The sequence below is a fragment of the Bos grunniens genome, chromosome 9, assembly GCF_055505025.1.
Source record: "Bos grunniens cultivar Pamir isolate PY7600 chromosome 9, Bosgru_T2T1.0, whole genome shotgun sequence".
Taxonomy (NCBI): domain Eukaryota; kingdom Metazoa; phylum Chordata; class Mammalia; order Artiodactyla; family Bovidae; genus Bos; species Bos grunniens.
This window is the reverse complement of record NC_141173.1, coordinates 102,292,937-102,318,329: the sequence shown is the minus strand read 5'-3', so window position 1 is coordinate 102,318,329 and position 25,393 is coordinate 102,292,937. Positions and strand designations below refer to the sequence as shown.

The 25,393-nt window shown below is 47.3% G+C and overlaps 1 long non-coding RNA gene across 4 annotated transcripts; it reads right to left on the bottom strand.

Annotated features, from left to right (window-relative positions):
• Nucleotides 1-1,962: 1,962 nt before the first annotated feature.
• On the bottom strand, nt 1,963-15,657 carry LOC147366478 (uncharacterized). Of its 4 annotated transcripts, none has more exons than XR_015133450.1 (4): nt 15,366-15,657; nt 9,493-9,603; nt 9,307-9,420; nt 1,963-2,863 (listed from the first exon to the last, which is right to left on the bottom strand). It is a non-coding gene; the product is annotated as an uncharacterized LOC147366478 (long non-coding RNA). The 4 variants fall into 4 exon arrangements; XR_015133451.1 differs by lacking the exon at nt 1,963-2,863 and adding an exon at nt 6,229-7,569; XR_015133448.1 differs by having other exon boundaries at nt 9,307-9,603.
• Nucleotides 15,658-25,393: the final 9,736 nt, after the last annotated feature.

Below are 25,393 nucleotides of genomic sequence, written 5' to 3'. Positions count from 1 at the left end.
TACACAGCCTTCTCCCTGCAGTGGCTCCTCTGGTTTCCAAACCCGGGCTCTAGGGTGCATGGGCTTCAGTAGTGGCAGTTTCAGGCTCTAGAACGCAGGCTCACCAGCTGTGGCGCGTGGACTCAGCTGCTCCATGCATGAGGAATCTTCTCGGACCAGGGGTCAACCCCTTGTCCCTGCATCGGCAGGTGGGTGCTTGTCCACCGTGCCGCCAGGCAACACGTCCTTTAATGGGTTTAAAGTAGTAAAAGAAAAGGGCTTCGAATGTTAGCTTTTTAAAGTCTGAATTGTCATTCAGATGTGAGAATATAAACATTCTCACTCATACAAGCCTCAAAAATGTTGCCATCCACTGAAAAAGGCTCTTGGAGGCAGGATTCAGACACGAAAAGAGACAAATCCAGGGCACTGCTATACCAGACACGGAGCTGAGGGTGATGAAATGCCTAGGAAAGGTCTACAATAGGAACCAAGTGGGGAACAGACTGTGTCCGCAGCAGTCCGGAACTAAGATATCAGCACCATGGGGGCTGAAGGGGGAGCGAGACCAAAACCAGGAGCAGAGCGTCCTGAATTGTAAGACACAGTAAGATATTGCCAAGTTTACTACGACTGGTAAATATGCATGATTATAGGTTTTAAATTGAGGTTAGCCACAGTAAGAACAAAAATATAGTCTTTAACCTTTTAAACTGGCAGAAAACTCAAAATGACCAAGAGAAAGCAGGAAAAGAGAATAAAAAGAAGCAAAAAAGAAAAAAAAGTTCGATAAAAGCAAAGCATAAGATCACGAAACCAAATCCTAACATACGGTCACTATAATAATTATAAATAGACAAAACTTATCAAATATAAAAGATAAAGACAGATTGAATATAGAAAAAATATATGCAATAATATGATGTCTAGAAGAGGCATGATTAAAACAGAAATATACTGAAAGATTAAAGATGCTGCTGCTGCTGCTGCTGTCGCTTCAGTCGTGTCCGACTCTGTGTGACCCCATAGACGGCAGCCCACCAGGCTCCCCCGTCCCTGGGATTCTCCAGGCAAGAACACTGGAGTGGGTTGCCATTTCCTTCTCCAGTGCATGAAAATGAAAAATGAAAGTGAAGTCACTCAGTCGTGTCTGACTCTTTGCGACCCCATGGACTGCAGCTCACCAGGCTCCTCCGTCCATGGCATTTTCCAGGCAAGAGTACTGGAGTGGGGTGCCATTGCCTTCTCCAAGATTAAGGATAGAGGGTGACAAAAATACAAATAAAATGTTAGCAAGTAGAAGTCAATACCACATTAAGAAAATAATTTGTCATGACTAAGTGTGAGTTATTCCAGGAAAGCAAAGTTGATTCAATATCTGAAAATCCATCAATATTATACACATTTTTACAGATCCAGGAAGACATAATTATGTCCACAGAAGCGGTTAAAGTCTTGGACAAAATTCAGAACCATTCCTGATAAAAATTACTTACTTAAGATACTTTCTTAATATAATAATAATAATAACATAGATATTCTTTGGTCCTGAAGCCAGCATCTTATTTAATGAAGAAACATTAGAGGCATTTTTACTAACATAAAGAACAAGGTAAAAGTGTGTTAGTTGCTCAGTAGTATCTGACTTTTTTCGACCCAATGGACTGTAGCCCGCTAGGCTCCTCTGTCCATGGGATTCTCCAGGCAAAAATACTGGAGTGGGTAGCCGTGCCCGCCTCCAGGGGATCTTTCTGACCCAGGGGTCAAGCCCAGGTCTCCAGCGCTGCAGGGGACTCTTTATCATCTGACCCACCGGGAAGGTCAAAGTAAGGTATGCCCGGCATTTTCTTAACTATTCCACACGGCATACACTCAGCAATGCAGTTAGATAAAAAGTATTCAATTGCAGGTGTAACATCAGCAAAGAAGTAAAAGTCTCTTCACACATGATATGGAAGTACAGAAGGAAAACACCAGTGTTTCAATGTTGTTTTATTTTTATTTCGTTATGAATGACTGTGAGCATGTTTTTTTCATTGAAATACTATTTTTTCACCTGCCAGATTGGTAAAAATAGAAATGTCTGGTGGTACACCCAACTGTCCAGGCTATGGGCAAACACACTCTTACACGTGACTGGTGGGGATGCAAATCTGTGTGATCCACCTGCCAGCACACACGCACACACACACACACACTCTGAACTAGCAGTTCTCTTCTGAGAATGTGCCCTGAAGATCTGTTCTGCAGCAGGCAGGCTCTGGACGGTCCCCAGGCGCCCTGCGTCCTGGGGCTTGTGCCCCACGCTCCTTTCTCCCTTAAGTGTTACCCAGACCTGGTGAAAGTGCCGGTCACTCAGTTGTGTCCGACCTCTGGACTGTACCCCTCCAGGCTCCTCTGTCCATGGGATTCTCCAGGGAGGAATACTGGAGTGGGTGGCCATCCCCTCCTCCAGGGGATCTTCCCAACTCAGGGATCAAACCTAGGTCTCCCACATTGCAGGCAGATTCTTTACCATCTGAGTTACCGGGAGTGACACACCTCTAATGAACAGAATGTGATGAAAGGGACAGAAGGCAACATCTGAGATCAGGTTGCAAAAAGACTGGGACTCAGGTCTTGCTCTGTCTTGCTCGCTCACATGGAAGGAAGACAGACTCGAAGCAGTGAGCCACTGCAGACAACCCAGGAACTCAGGGCGGCCTCCAGCCAGGCAGGAAGTGAGGCTCTCAGCCCAGCGCTGCAGAGAGCTCACATCCCGCACACAGCTGCCCGGCGAGCTTGCATGCAGGTCCTCCTTTGAGTGAGACCACCTCCCGCTGGCAGCTCGACCCAGAGCCAGGCGACCCGGCTGAGTTGTTCGTGGATTCCTGATCAGCAGATTCTGTAAAGTAATAAAGAGCTGCTGTTTTAAGATACTACATTTGGAAGTGACCTGCTATACAGTAGTAGCTAACTCCTAACTCCAGATATACATCTGTATGCAAGTGTTTATGTGTATGTGTGGCTGGGTGCTCAGTTGCTCACTTGTGTCCGACTCTTTGTGACACCATGGACTGCAGCCCACCAGGCTCCTCTGTCCGTGGGATTCTCGAGGCAAGAATACTGGAGTGGGTTGCCATTTCCTTCTTCAAGGGATCGTCCCCACCCATGGGTCAAACCTGCATTCTTTAAGTCTTCTGCATTGGCAGGCGCATTGTTTATCACTAAGCCACCAGATGTATATATGTGTACATATAATCAAAATGTATATGTATGTGTACATGTGTGTGTGTATGTGTGAGTATATGTATATATATTGTTATTCATTGTAGCATTATTTGTTGTTGAAAAAATGTAGGAAGAACCTAAGTAGTCATTGAGAAAATTGTTGAACACAAAGCAGCATTATTCAGCTGTTAAAAAAATGAGGACTTCTAAGAACTGATATGGATATTCCAGGATATACTGCTAAGTGAAAAAAGTGAAGTACAAGAGTATTTAGTATCCTGTCCTCCTGTAAGAGAGAAGGGAGATGGGGGAAAGAACACATCTGCTTTTTGTGTAAAAGAAATGCAGATGCATAAATCAGACAGGAGATTAGTCACCAATGCGGGAAGGGTGGGGACGGGCAGGGGAGTGAGGGGGAGGGGAGCGAGACCGCTGTGCGTCTGGAACGACTTCCCCAGAACAGCACTTAGAATTGGCCAAGATGTGGGGTGCCCGGCCGGGACACAACGGTTCCAGAGGAACCCATCACTAACCTGATACGTTTGGAAAACGGTTTAATGACCACACGGTGCAGCTCAGGACAGAGCGATCCATGCTCAAGTATTTTACTGTCCTTCGGAACTGTGTTTCCCGCAGGGGCAAGGGCAGCACACTCCGAAGTGCAGTGCGGTTAATCTAGGATTGAGCGGCTATGTAAACAGAACGCGGGGATGAAAACCAGGCTTCTCACCGTCAGGAAAAGACGCTATGATTCAGGCAGAGGAGGAGGGGATGATGGGAGCTGAGGGAATAACCTCAAGGGGTCCACATGTCGCCCCAGTTCTGTCTGCTTGGGTAGCCTAGAGGCAAGGACACCCCGGGACAGGGGCACACCTGGAGGCCTGCCACCCCCGGGACAGGGGCACGCCTGGAGGCCAGGCGTTTGTTTCTGAGTATGAGTCTCCGCAAGGACACCCCGGGACAGGGGCACAACTGGAGGCCAGGCGTTTGTTTCTGAGTATGAGTCTCCGCAAGGACACCCCGGGACAGGGGCACAACTGGAGGCCAGGCGTTTGTTTCTGAGTATGAGTCTCCGCAAGGACACCCCGGGACAGGGGCACGCCTGGAGGCCTGCCACCCCCGGGACAGGGGCACGCCTGGAGGCCAGGCGTTTGTTTCTGAGTATGAGTCTCCAATAAAGGAAGCAAGACTCCTTGCAAAACGTTAACTCCGTGTGGTGTTGGGAAAACACACCATGAGCCTGGAACATGCACGGTGTCAGAAGTTAAGCAAGTGCTCAGAAAACGATGAGGGCACATGGACAGACCACAGGAGCCCCAGAGGCGAAATATGGGACAATTTGAGCAACAAAATAAACAATGACAGTAATTACTAACCCACAGCATAAAATCGATACCCGTAAGTCCACAGTCATATCAGTGAGGAATGAATGCATGATTGAACACATACACATGCATTCATACAGTGGAGAAGGGGCAGCTCTTCCTTATAACAGAATCACAAAGACATATGCAAATATGGAAATAGAAAATTTCCCTCAGGCTGACACCACAGTGATTATGTCTGTAAGCCAGAACCACCTACTGTTGCTAAACGCGGCAGGTGTCAGCATGATGAGAAGCCACAGTCGAGTCTCGGTACACCTCCTCGAAGTGAGTCTGTGTGTACCAGTCACTCAGTTGTGTCAGACTCTTTGTGACCCCATAGCCCACCAGGCTCCTCTGTCCACGGAATTCTCCAGGCCAGAATACTGGAGTGGGTCGCCATTCCCTCCTGCTGGGGATCTTACTGACCCAGGGAATCCAGAGGATCTTCCCAACCAAGGGATGGAACCCAGGTCTCCTGCATTGCAGGCAGATTCTTTTTACTGTCTGAGCCACCAGGGAAGCCCATGGGTGTGTACCAACGACGAAGGAAAACGGAGACTCTACAGTGAGGAAACCCCCCTGACACCACCCGAATCATCAACAATAGCAGAACAATCGTTCTGATTGGTTCTAATTGGTTCCAAGACCCCCCCCCATAAAATGTCAACGTTATGTAAATAGTTTTAAGTATGATGTAAACACTATGTAAACTGCGCTGGCTCTAGAAACTCTAGGTTTGCTTTTTTGCAACTTTCCAGAAAAAAAAATCCTTTCTATTGTTTTCCTTCAACCTCCATTGGTGAATCCACCAGATTTGAAACCCCTGGTTAGAGAGGAAGACTCTCGACACCCTGTCGTTCTCCATAGGATGCAGAGAGTTCTGCGGGATTCTTGCCCCAAACACATCAGCTCAGTGTAACTGTGAGGAAATATCAGATTATCCCAAAGCAAAAGACATTCCACGGACTCGCTTGCCAGAGCCCTCCCAAGTGCTCAGGTTGTGAAAGGCGCAGGAAGCCCCCCGGGGCTGGGCTGCTGGTCACAGAGGGACTGGGTCCTGACTCAAAGGAGCGTGTTAGTCAGACAGCTGGAGAGACATGAATAAAATTTCCAGCTTAGTTACTCAGTTGCATCCACATGAATTTCCTGGTTTTGATCACTGTGGTCTGGTGATGTAATATGTTAAGAGTGGGAGAAATTAGGTGAAGGATAGGAGCAAAATCCTGACTTCCTTCCTTCCCACTTTTGCATTCCAGTCCCCTATAATGAAAAGGACATGTTTTGGGGGTGTTAGTTCTAAAAGGTCTTGTAGGTCTTTATAGAACCGTTCAACTTCAGCTTCTTCAGCGTTACTGGTTGGGGCATAGACTTGGATTACTGTGATATTGAATGGTTTGCTTGGAAACAAACAGAGATCATTCTGTCGTTTTTGAGATTGTATCCAAGTACTGCATTTTGGACTCTTGTTGACCATGATGGCCACTCCATTTCTTCTAAGGGATTCCAGCCCGCAGTAGTGGATATAATGGTCATCTGAGCTAAATTCACCCATTCCAGTCCATTTTAGTTGTTTGCTGATTCCTAGAATTGTTGCAGGAAGGAGGACCCCTTCCAGGGCCCGAAACCGGGCTCTTGTCTAACACTCGGAATGAATTGTCCGAGGAGACACATGTGCTGACAAAGCAAGAGATTTATTGGGAAAGGGCGCCCGGGTGGAGAGCAGTAGGTAAGGGAACCCAGGAGAGCTGCTCTGCCATGTGGCTCGCAGTCTCGGGTTTTATGATGATGAGATCAGTTTCCGGGTGGTCTTTGGCCAATCATTCTAATTCAGAGTCTTTCCTGGTGGTGCACGCATCGCTCAGCCAAGATGGATGCTGGCGAGAGGGATTCTGGGAAGTGGACAGACACGCGGTGTCTCCTTTTGACCTTTCCCGAACTGTTCCTGTTGGTGGTGGCTCATTAGTTCTGTATTCCTTATCAGGATCTCCTGTCATAAAACAACTCATGCAAATGGTTACTATGGTGCCTGGCCAGGGTGGGCGGTTTCAATCAGTGTGCTTCCCCTAACAACTCCCCCCGAGAGACTTCATACTCAAGATACTTCTTGGGAATTGGGGCGGAGGTCTCTTTCTTCCGTAACTTCTTCCTGCTGTGCATGGGCGTAGCCTGCCTCGCAGAGCAGAAGTCTCTCTCTACCAGATCTAAGTCAAGATTATTTTTTGCCTGAAACCAGCATTCACCGTTATAATAACAGCAATTTAGTCTAAAACTGTTTGCCCCTCTCAGAGATGAAATAGACAAGGGCCAAACAGGAGACCTAACAGGATGGTTATCTCTGGTCCCCGGAAACAGGAGGCAACATTTGGGGTGAGGGCTGCAGGGTTTGTGACCCTTTTTGATTGGTTGGTGGTGAGGCAACAGAGCTGTGCTCCAGGAATCTTGTGTTCAGTCTGAAGTTACCATCCCCACCTGGGTGGGGGCGCAAAGACATTGTTATGTATATTCCTTTGAGTAGGAACCAGGACTCTATCTGGAGGCTGCACCAACCTTTGATTGTTTCTCCTGTTTCTGTATCCCCTCTCTTCCCTGATTAGCAATTGTTTGAATCCACCCTTTGGCGCTCAGGGAAGGTCAAGGAGGCTGAATGAAGCCTATATCCTACAGACGAGAAATGGAGGACACAGAACAGATCTCACTCCAGAGCCCCACAGAGTTCTACTCCGTCTGTCACCCCACTCCAGCACTCTTGCCTGGAAAATCCCACGGACGGAGGAGCCTGGTGGGCTGCAGTCCATGGGGTCGCTAGAGTCGGACACGACTGAGTGACTTCACTTTCAATTTTCACTTTCCTGCATTGGAGAAGGAAATGGCAACCCACTCCAGTGTTCTTGCCTGGAGAATCCCAGGGACGGGGGAGCCTGGTGGGCTGCCGTCTATGGGGTCACACAGAGTTGGACACGACTGAAGCAACTTAGCAGCAGCAGCAGCAGGCAACTATGACTGTGATAACTTCCTGTCAAAATGGAGCATAAGACTGCCTCAGCTTGAAGTATAAACACTGAATTGGAAGTATTTCTGAGTTCCAAGTTCTAGATCTGAGTCTTATATGATTAAAATCTCAGTCCCTTGGTCTGCCGTTTTGGTGTAACAGACCCAATTAGAAGTAGTTGGAGGAGTGAAAACTGGAATTTAGTAGACAAAATAAATCTCATTTCTTTTTAGAAGAATAGGCCTGAAACCCAGTCTGGACCTGGCACTTCAGGGAGACTTGTAGCCAGTTGCCTAGTTTTATAAAAAGATTGCAGTTACCAGCTTCCAGCAGACATTGTTTTGAGAATGGTGGCATCCAAGCCTGACACGACTCAGAAAACGCAAGTGTTTAGCAACACAAGGTCTAATCGGAAAGTACACCCATGGCATCACCTAGTTAGCCAAAGCAGATTTCACCATTAATGACGCCAGTGTTCCTCTAGGTATGAGAAGATGCAAGAATTGGGACCATAAAATCTTCTCCTGAAAAGATATAACTATCTGAAGGCCTGTTATGCCAGTTTTTCCCAGAGCACAGAGTGCCCCATTCCTGGTTTTCACCCTGAACTCCTTTCAGGGGCGTTGAAAGTCAGCAGTTTCAGTGGCCATGATTTAATCTTTGTAGATGAAGCCGGCAAGTGTCAGTCTTCAGTTGGCAGAGCCCTCTCTTGCTCATAAACTTGACCATGATTTTGAGGGGGGCATTTCATGACCATTTTATCCCACGGTGCTGAGAACGTCCATTCTCAGGTTTGGCAAAGATTTTGTTGACAGGCCACTCAATGTGCTGTTACTGGACTAGGCCATGAAACAGTATCCAAAATTCTCTGGACCACCTGTCTTGCCAGCCTCTTGGTCCAGGAAAATATCCCCTCTTGTTGCTTCTCCCCATATCTAGAGTTACACTGTTACCATCATCGATCTTATTGGCACTATATATTATTCTGTTAGAGGCCTCACACACGCATTTGACCATTTGACGGTGTAAGAAACGGTAATTTTGTAAAACAGGTGAAATACAAATAACATAGCCAGCAGTATTAGTAAAGTCACAAGTAAGACTTAAGAGCGTCCATTAGATGTAGCCCAGTAGATCTCAGGTCACCTGACTTAGTCTGCTCTGTAGAATCTTTATCTTCCAGGGAAATTATACATTGGCACCACTGTCTATAAGGCACATAGCCCAGTTTTCTAGTGTTACTAGAGTGATTATCCTTAGTATGATTTAATTGTTTCCAACACAGAGGAGACTTTAAACCTAAATTACCATAGCCTGGTGTTATCTATATAAATCCATCCCATAATTGTGGTAGATTTTTCCTCCTTTGCTGAAACTTTACTTGTTGCTCTGATTGTGCTTGAGTAATAGATAAAGGCTCAAATTTATGGCCAGAGTCAGAGCAGGCATTATTAATTGGCCCGGTGAGGGGATCCCATATAGTAACATCACAGTAACCTGAATATGACTATAATTGTTTTTTTAAGTAAATTTTCTCAGGGCCAACCAGTTAGAGTCTTGTAGTAGAGAAATTTAACAAGGTAACCCAGAACTAGACACAGGTAATTGGCCACAAACCCAACAACTGAATTGATTTTTAAAACTAGCATAGAATCAGGCCTATGATAGAAAAGGATTTGATTTATATGCAAAGGTCTAAGAAGTCAAGAAAACATAAATGATCATACGAATCAGGTCCAGCATCTTGGGCAAGCTGCCTACCTCTGATGTCGTCGTCTTCTCATCCTGGTGTAGTGTAGTTTCTCCTGCTTGAGCATCATTTTAAGGTGAGATCAGGTCAGCTGTCTTCTCTATAGACCAATCCACTGTAGGGGCCTTTGGAAGTGGGAAATAATCTAAGAGTTAATTTCCCTTCAGTTTCATTGTGCATGAGCTAGTTAAGAGTACCTGGTAAAAAAGTCCTTCCATTCAGGTTGGAGACAGTCCCTTAAATTATGTCTTTTTCCAGTCCTGGTTGCAGGTCATGAGGCATCTGATTTTCATCCAAAGATAGATAAGCTTCAGAAACAAATTGAAATAAGCTTCAGAAACAAACTTAGGGTGTTCTTTAAGAATTCAATTAAATTTTACATTAATATCACGTAACAGCAAAGAACTATCTAAGAGATGAGTCTTACTAGATGCAGACCCCCATTAACAAACTGGGATTTAACATTTTTTGAAATATCTTTTTCTCCCTAAAATTACCCTCATTTAAATCAAATATAACCAAATTAAGGCTAGTTTGTTTGCAAAATAGGTCTGTTCTCACTAATTTTGGTCTGATGATTTATATAACCATAATTGACTATAGACTTTTTATTTTGCCGAAACATTTATAGAGTCTCAGACTGGACTTTTAAAATAAAAGAGGGCTGGGAAACTCACACCAAAGGCTTATAACAGATTTTGCCTAACAAATCTAGTTGAATGCTTCCCTTTTTAAGTTCTCAAAAATTTCTTGAGATTTTTGTACCCATGAGATAACATTCCTAACTCATTTGATAAACTTACTGGAAACCTAAGAATTTCAAATTTCTGGAGGAGTCAGATAGAGAGAAAATATAATTGCTTTGTTTATAACGTTTAATTTTACCAAAGTATTGTCATAATTCGTTTGAGAGGAAGGTTTTCCCTACTCCCTGAAAACCAATCATTTTTTAGATAGAAACCATAAAAGTTATAAGCATATTCGCTGGTTCATTCAGTCCTTCTGTTAACTTTTGTGAAGTCATCAGGTTTTCCATTAGAATACCAGGACATATCAGAATGTTAAGAACACCATATAATTTCTAGGATATCTGTATTAGTAATTTTACCATACATTATAACATGAGCGGATTTATTACTCATTTGATCATCTTTTTCATGTAATTTAACCAACCAAATAAACACAGTTTAATATCGCTCTTTGGGATGTTTCAGGGGCCCTCTGAAGCACCCCAAAGTTAGCTAGAGGTTGAAAGAACTTCAAAAGAATTCTATTTAGGAAGTTTTATGGAAAAGATCAATTAAAGGGGTTTAGAACATTGGTCAGATTTAGTCAGTGTTGACGGGCTTGCTGATATGTCACAATGGGCGTAAATACCACGGCTCAAGGTCTAGTGAGAGTCAGCACCGCCATCTTGGGCCCAGCTGACTCTAACCAGTTTTCTTATGGCTGTGTCATTCCTAACAAAATCCATTTATCTAACTAATTCTAATCCAATTTTAGAAAATCCTGATCATGCATAACTCTTTGTAGTATTTTTCATACCTTTTTCTTTCTTTTTTTTTTACTGAAAACACACTTCCTACTTTCATTCAGCAACCAAGAATTTTATATTAGCATTTTATAGATTGGTGAGCATAAATACCAGTGATAATTTCTAAAACCCTTGGTTTCTTACAACATTTTAGGATGGCACCAAGCACTATTCATTTATAGTCCCACATCTCTTTAGTTTCTCTGTAAAAGGAAATTAGTGTTTAGTAGCAAATGTTTCAAAATTTTATTTGGAAATGACCTAACTATTCAATAGACTTCCAACACTTAGCACACTTGGCACAACCCTCAGAAATTTAAGTTACGCCAATCTGGAGAGACTATTTTAGACAGATATTTCTAAAGAATAATTATTCTTAATAGAGTTTATATAAAAGCTCATATCTCATTTACATTTTTTTAGAAGTCTCTTCACTCGAGGTAATTTCCTTGTTGATAAACTTGTAACAGATATAATATTTAACTTATATTAAACCTAGGTACAATGAAAATATTCTACTTAATTACTCTAAGACATGTCTATATTAGATAGGTCAACAAACAAACATTAATATCAGGTATTTAATACTGAATATTTCCCAGTTCACATGAACCCGGAATTTATTGTTTAATTTAGAATTATTTGATTTGTAAGTGCTTACCTTTTTTAAGCCAAATAAATAGAGCTCATTTACAAATTAACCTCAAAATATTACCCAGAGACAAAGACATACCAAGACATATTTAGACAGACACAGTGCAAGATCTGGCTTCATTTTCTAAGTTTAGTCACGAATTAGATATTACAATATAAAATTTACTAGTTTATAAAAAAAAATTGAAATAAGTAAAATTTTTAAAGTCTTTTTCCCCTTTTCCCTCAGTCTCAGGAGTTAGAGATGGTCTAGATAAGTGTTCCTGAGAGCCCTGGTCTCAAGGCACAGGGAAAGAAAATCAAGTTCTAACGAAATGGCGGCAGGTCTAAACCAAATGGCGGCCAGATAAAGCAAAATGGCCATGAAAAATCACAACACAGAACACAGAGGTAAAACACACACATGTAAACCTGGCATGTCGTCAGACACTCCCTTAAATACAAGAATACAGTCTCTCAGAAAACCTCCTATAGACACACAACCTCAGATCCAAGTACTAACATCAAAGATGTCAAAGGCAGGAAAGGAAGCCAGGTTGAAAGAAGAAGCGGGAGGAGGCGGGAGAGGGGGGCGAAAGGGGTGGCCTTACAGACGGCCCCTGCCACCTACAGATACCTAGGCGTTATGGGACTTTTCCCTGGGCCTCCAGAGAAGAGAGGGCTGGAACTCGGCCCTGCCAGAAACCAGACCAGGCCAGAACCAGAATTCGAGTTCTCTGCCAAGAGGAGGTGATCAGTCTCCAATCCTCAGCTCAGGCTAAAGGTCCTTTGACCAGATTCCTGTGTCCAGGACCGGGGGACTAGAAAAACGGGGAAGGATAGGAAGGGTTAAGGAGAGAAAGAGTGAGGGAAGGGGAGAGAGGTCAATAAAGTCTCTTGTTCCTTGCCGGTCGGGGCACTCTGGCCAGTTGTCTGCGTCAGGAGGAGACCAGGGACAAAAGGGTCCCAGTTACGGCTGTTGGGTCTGGTCCATTGGCAGGCAAGCTGGCCCCTGAGTACCCCGAGTGGTCGGGATGTCAGTCTCAGCAAAGAAGAGTCCTCGCCAGAGTCGCCATTTGTTGCAGGAAGACGGACCCCTTCCAGGGCCCGAAACTGGGCTCTTGTCTAACACTCAGGAATGAATTGTCCGAGGAGACAAATGTGCTGACAAAGCAAGAAACTCTACTGGGAAAGGGCGCCCGGGTGGAGAGCAGTAGGTAAGGGAACCCAGGAGAACTGCTCTGCCATGTGGCTCGCAGTCTCGGGTTTTATGGTGATGGGATCAGTTTCCGGGTGGTCTTTGGCCAATCATTCTAATTCAGAGTCTTTCCTGGTGGTGCACGCATCGCTCAGCCAAGATGGATGCTGGCGAGAGGGATTCTGGGAAGTGGACGGACACGCGGTATCTCCTTTTGACCTTTCCCGAACTGTTCCGGTTGGTGGTGGCTCATTAGTTCTGTATTCCTTATCAGGGTCTCCTGTCATAAAACAACTCATGCAAATGGTTACTATGGTGCCTGGCCAGGGTGGGCAGTTTCAATCAGCGTGCTTCCCCTAACAGAATGTTGATGTTCACTCTTGCCATCTCCTGTTTGACCACTTCCAATTTGCCCTGATTCAAGGACCTAACATTCCAGGTTCCTATGCAATATTGCTCTTTACAGCATCGGACCTTGCTTCTATCACCAGTCACATCCACAATCCAAAACGCCAGTTGTGTTTTTGCTTTGGCTCCATCCCTTCACTCTTTCTGGAGTTATTTCTCCACTGATCTCCAGTAGCATATTGGGCACCTACCGACCAGGGGAACTTCAGATGTTCAAGCTGGTTTTAGAAAAGGCAGAGGAACCAGAGATCAAATTGCCAACATCTGCTGGATCATCGAAAAAGCAAGAGAGTTCCAGAAAAACATCTATTTCTGCTCTATTGACTATGCCAAAGCCTTTGACTGTGTGGATCACAATAAACTGTGGAAAATTCTGAAAGAGATAGGAATACCAGACCACCTGACCTGCCTCTTGAGAAACCTGTATGCAGGTCAGGAAGCAACAGTTAGAACTGGACAGGGAACAACAGACTGGTTCCAAATAGGGAAAGGAGTATGTCAAGGGTATATTGTCACCCTGCTTATTTAACTTATATGCAGAGTATATCATGAGAAACGTTGGGCTGGAAGAAACACAAGCTGGAATCAAGATTGCCGGGAGAAATCTCAATAACCTCAGATATGCAGATGACACCACCCTTATGGCAGAAAGTGAAGAGGAACTAAGAAGCCTGTTGATGAAAGTGAAAGAGGAGAGTGAAAAAGTTGGCTTAAAGCTCAACATTCAGAAAACTAAGATCATGGCATCCGGTCCCGTCACTTCATGGGAAATAGATGGGGAAACAGTGGAAACAGTGTCAGACTTCATTTTTGGGGGCTCCAAAATCACTGCAGATGGTGACTGCAGCCATGAAATTAAAAGATGCTTACTCCTTGGAAGGAAAGTTATGACCAACCTAGAGAGCATATTCAGAAGCAGAGACATTACTTTGCCAACAAAGGTCCGTTTAGTCAAGGCTATGGTTTTTCCTGTGGTCATGTATGGATGTGAGAGTTGGACTGTGAAGAAGGCTGAGCGCCGAAGAACTGATGCTTTTGAACTGTGGTGTTGGTGAAGACTCCTGAGAGTCCCTTGGACTGCAATGAGATCCAACCAGTCCATTCTAAAGGAGATCAGTCCTGGGTGTTCTTTGGAAGGACTGATGCTGAAGCTAAAACTCCAATACTTTAGCCACCTCATGCGAAGAGTTGACTCATTGGAAAAGACTCTGATGCTGGGAGGGATTGAGGGCAGGAGGAGAAGGGGACAACAGAGGATGAGATGGCTGGATGGCATCACCGACTCGATGGACATGAATTTGAGTCAACTCCGGGAGTTGGTGATGGACAGGCAGGTGTGCTGTGGTTCATGGGGTCACAAAGAGTCAGACACGACTGAGTGACTGAACTGAACTGATGAGCAAAATCTACTGTGTTTGCAACATTTTAAGGTTATTTTGAAAGGAGACATCCTAAAGGACAAAGATGAGCTACTATAAAAATTGGGACATTATCACAAGTGTGTAGGAAGCACTTAAGATGCGCCTACATACCACTGTGCTCCCTCTTCCATGGATAGAGACTGGACACAAAGGGGTTAAATAGCTTGTCAGAGACCAACCATGCAGCCAAGGGGCTTGGGGTTTGAACTCAGGTCTTCAGGACCAGCACCCACCACCCAAGCACCAAGCAACTTGGTCGATCTCCATTGCCAGTAAATGGAGCGCTCACCTAATTTCTTTAACTTTTCATTTGTATCAGGGTGTAGCTGACAGTGTTATGGTAGTTGCAGGTGGAGAGCACAGACACTCGGCCACACAGACATGTGTCCATTCTCCCCCAAGCCGCTCCAGTCCAGGCGCCACATAACATTGAGCAGAGCTCCCCGTGCTGTGCAGCAGGCTCTTGTTGGTTATCCATTGTACAAACAGTATAGTGGCTCAGATGGCAAACAATCTGCCTGCAATGCAGGAGGCCTGGGTTCAATTCCTAGGTTGGGAAGATCCCCTGAAGAAGGGAAAGGCTACCCACTCCAGTATCCTTGCCTGGAGAATCCCATGGCCAGAGGAGCCTGGTGGGCTACAGCCCATGGGGTCGGACACAACTGAGAGATGAATACTTTCTTGGAGTCCCAAGAGAGACCCCAACCATGTGTACATGTGTACAACCATGTGTACACATCGACATGTGTACATGTCGATCCCAAACTCATTATCTATCCTTTCCCCCCAACCCCACCTCGGCAACCTTAAGTGTCAGACGACAAGTTCTGACGTGTTAAATGCCGGTAGTCGCAGCAGATAACGCATCTGTCTTACCTGATCTCAGCTCAAGTTCCACAGGCAGGATGTACAGGCATCTACATCCAGCTAGAGTCTTCCTACCCAGAACTCAGACGACACACAACAGTCAGACAACAGAAACTTCATTCTGTGGACGCAACGCAACCAGGCAAGTCCTTCCAGAAAGCCCGGGGCACACACCTGCCTTCCCAGGAGGACTCTGTGCACTCTCTCCAGCCCGGGGCATACACCTGCCTTCCCAGGAGGACTCTCTGCACTCTCTCCAGCCCAGGGCACACACCTGCCTTCCCAGGAGGACTCTGCACTCTCTCCCATTTACATTGGCACCTGTGAGCTGGTCCCCAGGCAGAACTGCAAGGTCAAGGCCAAAAGAAGTAAAGGGGAGGCTGCTGAATAAGGTGGGGGCGGGGCATGGGAGGGATGGGAGGGAGGAAGGGAAAGGGAATTTGTCCGTTTGTGAGTTTTAGCAGCCAGTTCAACATCTGGGGTTTTCAATGAAACACACAAATCACTAGGCTCCCCTAAGCCATCGGTCTGTCTGCAGGGAGGACGGTGCTCCTCCTGATTTAAGTCGTGATCCCCCAGCGGCACAGTCACCAGGCTGGACTGGAAGGACTCTGTCCCGAAGGGAGGGCCTGGAGCCCACACACACCTGACTCTCCCAGAAGCAAGGACAGCCCAGAGCGGCTTGGCCCTCCGAGGCTCGCCCCAGACTTGAGGCTCTTCTGTGGCAAAATTACGCCATCTCGTGGCCTCACGAGATTTGAACGCTGAGGTCATGTTCACGATTCTGAGGACATGAAGACAAACAGGTGAGGCTCAGGATGGATGTCCAATCTGCTTTCTGAAGTTCAAGTGCGCATTATTCCGGAGTGAAGACTTCCTGCAGCTCAGTCCGCTTGGGTAGTGCAGTACCAAGAAAGAGTGCTGGCTGCCAAGAGAGACCCCAGCTCACGTATCTGCGAGGTTAATATCCTTTGTAGCAGCACGAACCAGTTCTTTCCTTTTACCCTTTGACTGTGTGTGTGCTAAGTCACTTCAGTTGTGTCCGACTCTGGGCAACCCTAGCCTGCCAGGCTCCTCTGCCCATGGAATTTCCCAGGCAGGAAGACTGCAGTGGGTTGCCGTGCCCTCCTCCAGGGGATCTTCCTGACCCAGGGGATCAAACCCAGGTCTCTTACATCTCCTGCATTGGCTGGGGGGTCCTTTACCATTAGCGCCATCTGGGAAGCCCCATCTGAACACAAATTTGAAATTCATTTTCTTATCCAGGGAATAGAACTTGCAAAAGGTGCAACCAACCAGAAGTGCATGAAATAATATTATTTCTATGTAGAAACATGAAGAATTTAAAATAAACAGCAGAAAACCTGAACAAGTTCACAGCAACTGAGGGACCAGGCTGAGAAACAACCATTGGTTTATCTAAATAAATGATGCTAATATCCGTCAGTCATGGAGCAAGCACTCAACACATAGCAGGCAGAGTCCTAGGTCTCTGCTTGCATAATCTCATTTAATCCTTCCAACATCCCGATCGTGTCAGCACTGTTATAAGTCCCAGTTTTCAGCGAAGATAAAGGAGGCAGAGACAAACACGAAGTGAACGGGTCATTTGAAACGACAGGGTTCAAACACAGACCCAACATCGGTATAAGCGGTGCCTTGACCTGTCTGCAAGCTGACTCCCTCTGCTTCAGCCAAGCCAGCTTCAAGGAGCGCGGTGTGGGTCCAACATCACTCTTTGACCCCACTGTGGTCAGGAAACCCTTCTGGACACAGCGGCTGCGCCCACACACCCCGTCTACAGCTGGCCATGGCCACGGCTGGCCTGGGCTTGGCTCCCGACACTCACCTTGCAGGTGGCTCCACGGTGGTGCCCACCTTTCCACGGTCCCCAGGCTGACGGCCCCTTTCTGCATAACCTTGGTTAAGCCACTCTGGTGTTGACTGGGTCCCTCTGCAGGAACGGCCACCTTGTGCCAGGTCACGCCTGTGCCCAGGGCCAGCCCCCACCTAATGACAGGTGGACGCAGAAGAGGAGCCTGGACCTTTCTCCTCCACATGTTGCCCCCAGCCCGGATGGGCCTGCAGCCCCTGCCGGGACTCTATTCCAAGGTCTGAGTGCCCGTCTGCTTCTATCACCACCCACCAGGCTGGTCCTGCATCCTGCGCACACACCTGCTGCTCTGTCTCCGTGGGGGCCCAGTCGGGGCAGGTGGTAAGGACCTGATGTGTGTCTCGGGGAGCCCCACGCAGGTGTGGAAGCCGAGGGGCCGTCTTCCGCGTCTCTCTTGTCAGTGGGTTGGGAGTCGAGTCAGAGACGAAGCAGAGAGGCAGGAATGCCCACTACGAGGGCACGAGGCTCGGGCTCTGCAAGAGAGAGTTGAGATGGAGAATGAAGAATGGAATCAGTATAGACCTGGGAACTGAAGTCTATGGAGTTCAGCAGCAAATCCTTGTTTTTGTGCAAGTATCCCTCCAAACCAGCCCGCTGAATAGAGCTGCCCCGGGCTCGCCCTGTCTGCCCAGTGGGGTCAGTACGTAGACGCTCACCGTGTATATCTGTCCTCCCAGGGGCCCGCTACCCGGAAGCTCTCACTCCAAGGCCCAAGACTCTGTGTCCCCAACAAGCCCCTCTCGCTGCCTTCAGGGGCCTCTAACGTCCAAAGTTAAAGTCACCGCGCACTGTTTTATGTTCATTTCTGATTAAATATCATTTCAAAAATTCTTCATGCTGAGACAGTATCTTTTTCTTTTTTGAACAAAGTACCAAGTAGAAAATAAATGCAGTTTTATCCACTAATCCCTTAAAGGGGGGATTATGTTATTTTTAATTGGACCATAAGTTAATCGCACTAATACACATTCATTTTCTGTGGGTTGCATCCTGGTTGCCATGGGAACATATTTTAACCATTTGTGTCATCCTGCAGTCGTGTTTCCATCAATCAATAGGGATATAGCAAACAGAGCAGGAGAAATAGATTATCAAAATGCTGAATTTCCTTTTGCTTTTTAAAAAAATGTCAATGGGAAGATGATTGCTTCACATGGTTGTGTTGGTTTCTACCTACTTTTGCTTTTAAGCTAGCAACATCCAAAACTCGTTTATAGCTGGTTCATTAATTCGAAGCCGTGAGAGGTCCACTTGTTTTCAGAGGCCAGCAAAAGTGTTTCCTGCAGGTCTCAGACGGACGTGAATAGGACGCCTGGAAGCCCCATTCACAGCAGAGCTGAATCCGCAGCGGCAGCGGTGTAATGCTGAGGACGCCACCTGTCGACAGAGGGTGGAGGAAGACCAGAGTCCTGTTCTTACCGGCCAGGCCCTCTCCGCTCTTGGGAGACAGGATTCAGGGAAGGCATTTTCACTCATCAAGTAGCTCGAGGTGTAAAACCTTCTCTCGGGGAAGGCATAATGCCCAACAGATAATCAGAAAAAGAATCACTTTTGTGTCCTTCTTTGGAAAACCACATGTGAGTAAAATGGAGAAGTGGGATATTTTCCAACAGAGCAGACCCCTGGGGAACACACCCCTCCACTTCTCACTCGGGGGCTCACGTGGCTCAGTGCCCGGGCAGGGACCCGGGGTCAGGGCACTCTGGGCACCACTGGACACCACCTAGCTGGCACATGGCCCAGGTTCCAGACCTTCTCAGCCGTGGAGGGAGGGCCGGTGGGCACCCGGGTGGAGGAAAGGCCTGGGTCATGTCAGCCGTTTGAATACCCAGCTCATCTTTCTAGATCTCACCAGCCCTCCGAGGGGGTAGCTACGCACAGGATGGGCTCTGCACTGTTCATATACTGACAACTAGACTAGCTTTCTCCCCACAAGTAACTTTAGATGGCAGATGGAGGCAACTTATGTCTCAGACTCTTTAAATATACTCTACTTATATTACTCATGAGAGTCCCTGGGACTGCAAGGAGATCCAACTAGTTAATCCTAAAGGAAATCAACCCTGAATATTCACTGGAAGGACTGATGCTGAAGCTGAAGCTCCAATACTTTGGCCACGTGATGCGAAGTGCTGACTGATTGGAAAAGACCCTGATGCTGGGAAAGATTGAGGGCAGGAGGAGAAGGGGATGACAGAGGATGAGATGGTTGGATGGCATCACTGACTCAATGAACATGAGTTTGAGTAAACTCCAGGAGACGGTGAAGGACAGGGAAGCCTGGTATGCTATAGTCCACGAGGTTGCAAAGAGTGCACAATTTAGTGGCTGAACAATAATTGTTACTCATTTATTAATTCTGAAACTATCCTCTGAGCATCTATCACAGGGTGGGGTCTGGACACAGGGCTGCCCTCGGCCAGGCAAAGCCAGGGAGAGACTGGTGACCCTGCTTAGGGACGGACACAGCAGCACGAAGAGCTCCAGGCAAGGGACCCTGGTCACGTTGTAGGAGTTCCAGGAGGTCTGCCCAGAGGAGACCGAGGAGATCAAGGGAGCTGGCCAAGAAAGGAAGTCTGGAGGAGCTCGGGGTGGGTGGGGCACACGGGAGCAAGATTTCAGGCAATGAGAACAGGGTAGACAGGCCTGTTGGTAGGACTGTGGCTTCTGCAGACTGAACAGGGAGAGCCGGCTGAGCTGTGGGTCTGTGTGGGTGTCTACTGTGTGTGCGTGCGTGCGTGTGCGCGCGCGTGTGCCCGTGTGCGTGCCCGTGTGCGTGTGTGCGCGCGTGTGTGTGCGTGTGTGTGTGCGTGTGCTCGCGTGTGTGTGCGTGTGTGCGCGTGTGTGCGTGTGTGTGTGCGTGCGCTCGCGTGTGTCTGCGTGTGTGCGTGTGTGCACGGAAAGGCAGTTGCGGTGATGTGTGAGGCTGCAGTGAAGAGCTGGGCTGCGTCGTGACCAGCTCTGCGAGTTACCCGGTTTATCCGGTCTTTTGTTACTTCGTTAACGTCTTTCACTCTGAGGATGGAGGGGAGTCGTTGGAGGCTCTTCAGCAGAGGAGAGAAATGAACAGGCTTAAAACGACCTCCATGCCACATGTGGACAACGGCCGGAGCGGGACCAGTCTGGGCAGATGAGCTGGAGCTGACACCGGCCACTTCTGTGCCGCGTGTCTCCCGGGACGGTGGTATTGTCACATGTCATTTACTGGCCCCCACATCTGTCTGCCCCGGGGGGAGGGCAGTCTGGCAATCATCTCAGGGTCCCTGCTGAGTCAGGAGAGAGAGTGGGGATGGCACCAGGCTCCTGTTGCAGTGGGACCCTCGGAGCATCTCTTTGCAGGGATGTCGTTGGGGATGGCACAAAGGAATTGGGGTCTCTGCGGGGCCACAGGGATCATCAGAACTAAGGCTATTTCCCTAAAGGCTTACCTCTTCTCTGCTCATTTCACCCACGTCCTTCGAGGCGTGCGTGCCTGTTAAGTCGGTTTAGTACACACTGTGGAGGTGTTAGTCACTCAGTCGTGTCTGACTCTTCGCGACCCTATGGACCGTAGCCCGCCTGTCCATAGGGTTCTCCAGGCAAGAATACTGGAATGGGTTGCCATGCTCTCCTCCAGGGGATCTTCCTGACCCAGGGATCGAACTCTCATCTCATATGTTTCCTGCATTGGCAGGTGGGATTTTTGTTGTTGTTGTTGTTGTTTTTACCACTAGCACCATCTGGGAAGCCCATCTTTCTAGGTGAAACTGACAGACTTTATTTTCTTGGGCTCCAAAATCACTGCCGATGGTGACTGCAGCCATGAAATTCAAAGACACTCGTTCCTTGGAATAAAAGTTATGACCAACCTGGACAGCATATTAAAAAGCAGAGACATTACTTTGCCAACAAAGGTCCGTCTAGTCAAGGCTATGGTTTTTCCAGTGGTCATGTATGGATGTGAGAGTTGGACTGTAAAGAAAGCTGAGAACCAAAAGACCCTGATGCTTTTGAACTGTGGTGTTGGAGAAGACTCTTGAGAGTCCCTTGGGCTGCAAGGAGATCCAACCAGTCCATTCTGAAGGAGATCAGTCCTGCATGTTCATTGGAAGGACTGATATGAAGCTGAAGCTCCAGTACTTGGGCCACCTCATGTAAACTGACTCCTTGGAAAAGACCCTGATGCTGGGAGGGATTGGGGGCAGGAGGAGAAGGGACGACAGAGGATGAGATGGCTGGATGGCATTACCAACTCACTGGACATGAGTTTGAGCAATGTCTGGGAGTTGGTGATGGATAGGGAGGCCTAGCATGCTGCAGTCCATGGGGTCGCAAAGATTCAGACACGACTGAGCGGCTGAACTGAACTGAACTGAACTGTCCCCAATTCCTTCTCTTCTACCCACACTTTGACAACTGGTCCTGACCCTCTGCCTCGGAGTAGCCTCACAGCCTTAATGGGAAACCGACTTTATTCACTCAGTCCTCACGGAGGTAAAGCTCGGTGTTACATTTCGTACCAAGGTTTTCTGCCGTGTCCTGAGAAGCAATTAAGATGAGCTGATAAGACAGAGTAAACGGCCAGTGATGAACTGTTATCAGCTCTATCCCGAGTTCTGCACTCTTTCTAAGGTACTTCTAGCTGCACAGGGACTCAGATTTGAGTGTAATTTCCTAGCTGAATTGTCACTGGAGAGTGTCTGATACAACTTTCTACCAAGTACTGTATGAAACCTAAGAAATGAGAATAGGAAATTTGAGATGCTTTATATTACCTTTGTTTCAAGATGCTTAAAATGTTGCCATGGGGTTGGGTTCCTGCATACCTCTCCCCAGGCCCCTCTGGGAAGCCAGCGCCTGTCACTACCATCAGCCGGTGGAGGGGTGGTGGTTGGTGCATGGGATTCCTGGGGGCAGGGGTCCTGAGGTGGGGTGGAGAGGCCTCCGAGGGCTGCTCTGGGCCCGGGCTTGTCTGCAGAGGAGACAACGTGTTCCCCAGTGGGGACGTCCTCCTCCATGACTGGGGGCTCTGCCCCTGGGACCTGTGTTTGCCTTCGACACCCCCTCTCCCCCGTGGTCAGGTGAAGGGACGGAGGGAGGAGGGACGGACGGCAGGTGTGGAGACCCCTCCACCGGCCCCCCGGCAGGACTAGAGGAAAGCAGGGACTCTTATCTCAGGGCCCAGAAAAGCCTCCCTCAAGCCTCGTGTCTCCCCTCTTGGAACCTTCTTATCCCATTGCCTTGTGTGTGAAAAGGCCATTGGCTCTGGAAAGTTCTGTGTCTGAGAGGCAGGAAGAGGAAGGAAGTCAGCAGATCCAGGCTTTTGTTCTAGGATTATGAGCGAGAGGTTGGTTTCCTTACAGACTGTTCGCCAGGATGTGTCTGCCAAAACATGTCACACAGGAGTCTGCAAACAGGGACAGTTTATCTGGGGCCTTAAGGAGGGCAATTTGGAGACACAGATTCAGGGTAACCCCAAAGGAGAAAGGATCAGGGGCTTCTAAAGACACAAAGCCAGGGGAAAAAAAGGAAAAGAAAGAAGAAAACAAGGCAGGAAGACACGAGAAGTTGCCTGGAGAGGACTGTGACTGACGGATGCCGAGTCAGAAAAGATCTGTCCTTAAGGACTCCTTTGTCCTTTAGAACAAAGATTCGTCCTAAAATCATGTTTTTGGGCCAGCGTCCAATAAGCAGATAGACTAGCTCCAAGTCATTTTAGGTAAATGTCCTGGTATCTTGGGGCTTCCCAGGGGGCGCAGTGGTAAAGAACCAGCCTGCAAATGCAGGAGCCACAGGAGAGGCGGGTTTGATCCCTGAGTTGCCCTGGAGGAGGAACTGGCAACCCACTCCAGTATTCCTGCCTGGAGAGTTCCATGGACAGAGGAGCCCAGGTGGGTTCCAGTCCCTGGAGTGGCAAAGAGTCGGACACGACTGAGCCCGGCCGCCTGCAGGCACATCTGCCTGCAGGTCTGACATCTTGCCTTTCCAGCAGGTGTTCTGGACAACTTCATCAGGTCAAGAGGTCAGGCCCCCCTCCAGGCGGAGGCCAGCGAGTCATCTTCCTCTGTGGCCTCCCAGCTCCAAGTCACAGAGTTTGCTGAGCAATACTGACTCCGTTTAGATTTTCCTTCCACAAATGGGAAGGGAGACAGGGAACCAGAGCAGGAATTACACATGATGAAACAACAGTAATGATTATAATCACGAAACCCAACACTGATTCAGCACTTGCTGTCTACACCTACAGTCGGTTCTTGTTATCTGCACGCTATGTTTGACCAAGTTGCTGCAAAACTGGTTTACTAAGACTGAGGCACTGCTCCTAGGAGAGTCACAGGTCAGGTTCCTGTGAGCTTCTGAGAGCACTTTCCTCAATGATCAGCCTACAACCTTGCCTGGTGTACTTCTGTTTAAAAACTTCTTAGCACGCATTATTGATTCATTCACGTGGAACTCACAGCCGTCAGCGTATAACTCAGCCTGAACGCAGCTTCTCTAACACACATTCCCCTCCATAAGCTTTCTTGTGCTTAGGGTACCAGGCAGCACTTCAGCACGAGGCTTGGGGCCTATTTTAAACAGTGAGATCACCGACAAAAGGCGCAAATGTGTGAAAAATGTGGCAGTAGGCAGGCCATGAAAGTGATGCTGGTTTGCAGAATGAGCGGAAACAAGGAGGCACAGCAGTCTGGCTCCACCCCTGGAGCCTCAGCACTGACCATGAGTGCTGGGTGACCAGCTTTTCACAGCTCTGCACCTGCCCCCAGTCACCGAGAACGTGCATGCAAGTATTAGCTTTGGGTTACAAATAAACTGTGGCCAGTGGGTGAATTTGTTACACAGAACCCCTGAATAAAGAGGGTCAGGAGTTGTATTATTTTTATTTCATCCTCATAACAACCCTGCAAGATAGGAACCACCATCACCTTGATTTTCACATGACACAGTGAAAGGGGAGTGGAGGTTGATTTGCCCCCAACATCACAGCTACGCAACAGGGGCGTCAGGACTCTAGCCCAGGCCTCTGACTCCAGAGCCTAGACTCAATCATTGTTTCCAGTGGGTTATGCCTTCAGTGCATTTTTACACAGTATTTTTTTTTTTTTTGGAAACTAAGTTTGACTCACAGGGCATGAGAAGTGAGAAAGTCCGGATCACACTCTTAAATCTCCAGTGTTATATTCTAAGTAAAATTTCTTAAACCCAGGCACAGGTTGAAAGATGTGAAATTTCCCTTTTCAGGTTAAACAGAGTCAGACACTGGCAATTTCACATGGTTCAGCCTCACATATCCTTGGAAAGCTTTCTCCCCATTAATAGAGGTAATTTATTTCATTGTTTTGTATACATAAAACTCAAGTTACTATACTTCAAAAGGAAAAAATTTTTTAATGGGATAGATGTACTCTTTTTGTTAAATAGAAGCATAGAGGTTTACCATTTTACAACAGATGTGTTCATCTATTTTCTGATCTTTTTAAATTAAGGAAAAAAGGGGAAGATCTCACACTTTAGTATAAATAGGCCAAATATAAGTATTTCCACCTAAAAGATGCTTTATCAGAACAAGTGCATCATGTTTTTCTAGGGGTCTTATGTTTTCTATCTCACTGAGATTAGATAAAATTCTACTGAAGACAGTTAGAATGGACAATAAAAGTTTTGGGGACTTCACCTTTTAAATGTGAGATTTTAGGGAAGGAATAAAGTAGGTGATTTAATAAGCAAAACAGTAAGCAGGCATTTTCATCACGACCACAGCAAACTGTGAGGCAAAGCGCATCACTTGATGACCTTGGGAGGGGCTCCAAGGGCTTTCCCGGTGGCTCAGCAGTAACGAACCTGCCTGCCAGTGCAGGAGATGCAGGAGACTTGGGTTTGATCCCTGTGTTGGGAAGATCCCCTGGAGAAGGAAATGGCAACCCACTCCAGTATTCTTGCCTGGGAAATCCCATGGACAGAGGAGCCTGGTGGGCGACAGTCCATGGGGTCACGACTCAGAATTGGGCACGACTGAGTACACACCCAGGAGTCCGTGGAATTCACTGTACGGGAAGCCCTAGCTTCTCCTTTCTCCTTAGCGTGGTAGAGAATGAGAGAAAAAAGCCGCTACCTCACTGCTAGTGTCCACCCCCCAGTGCAGGTGGAGAACTGTGTTTACTCT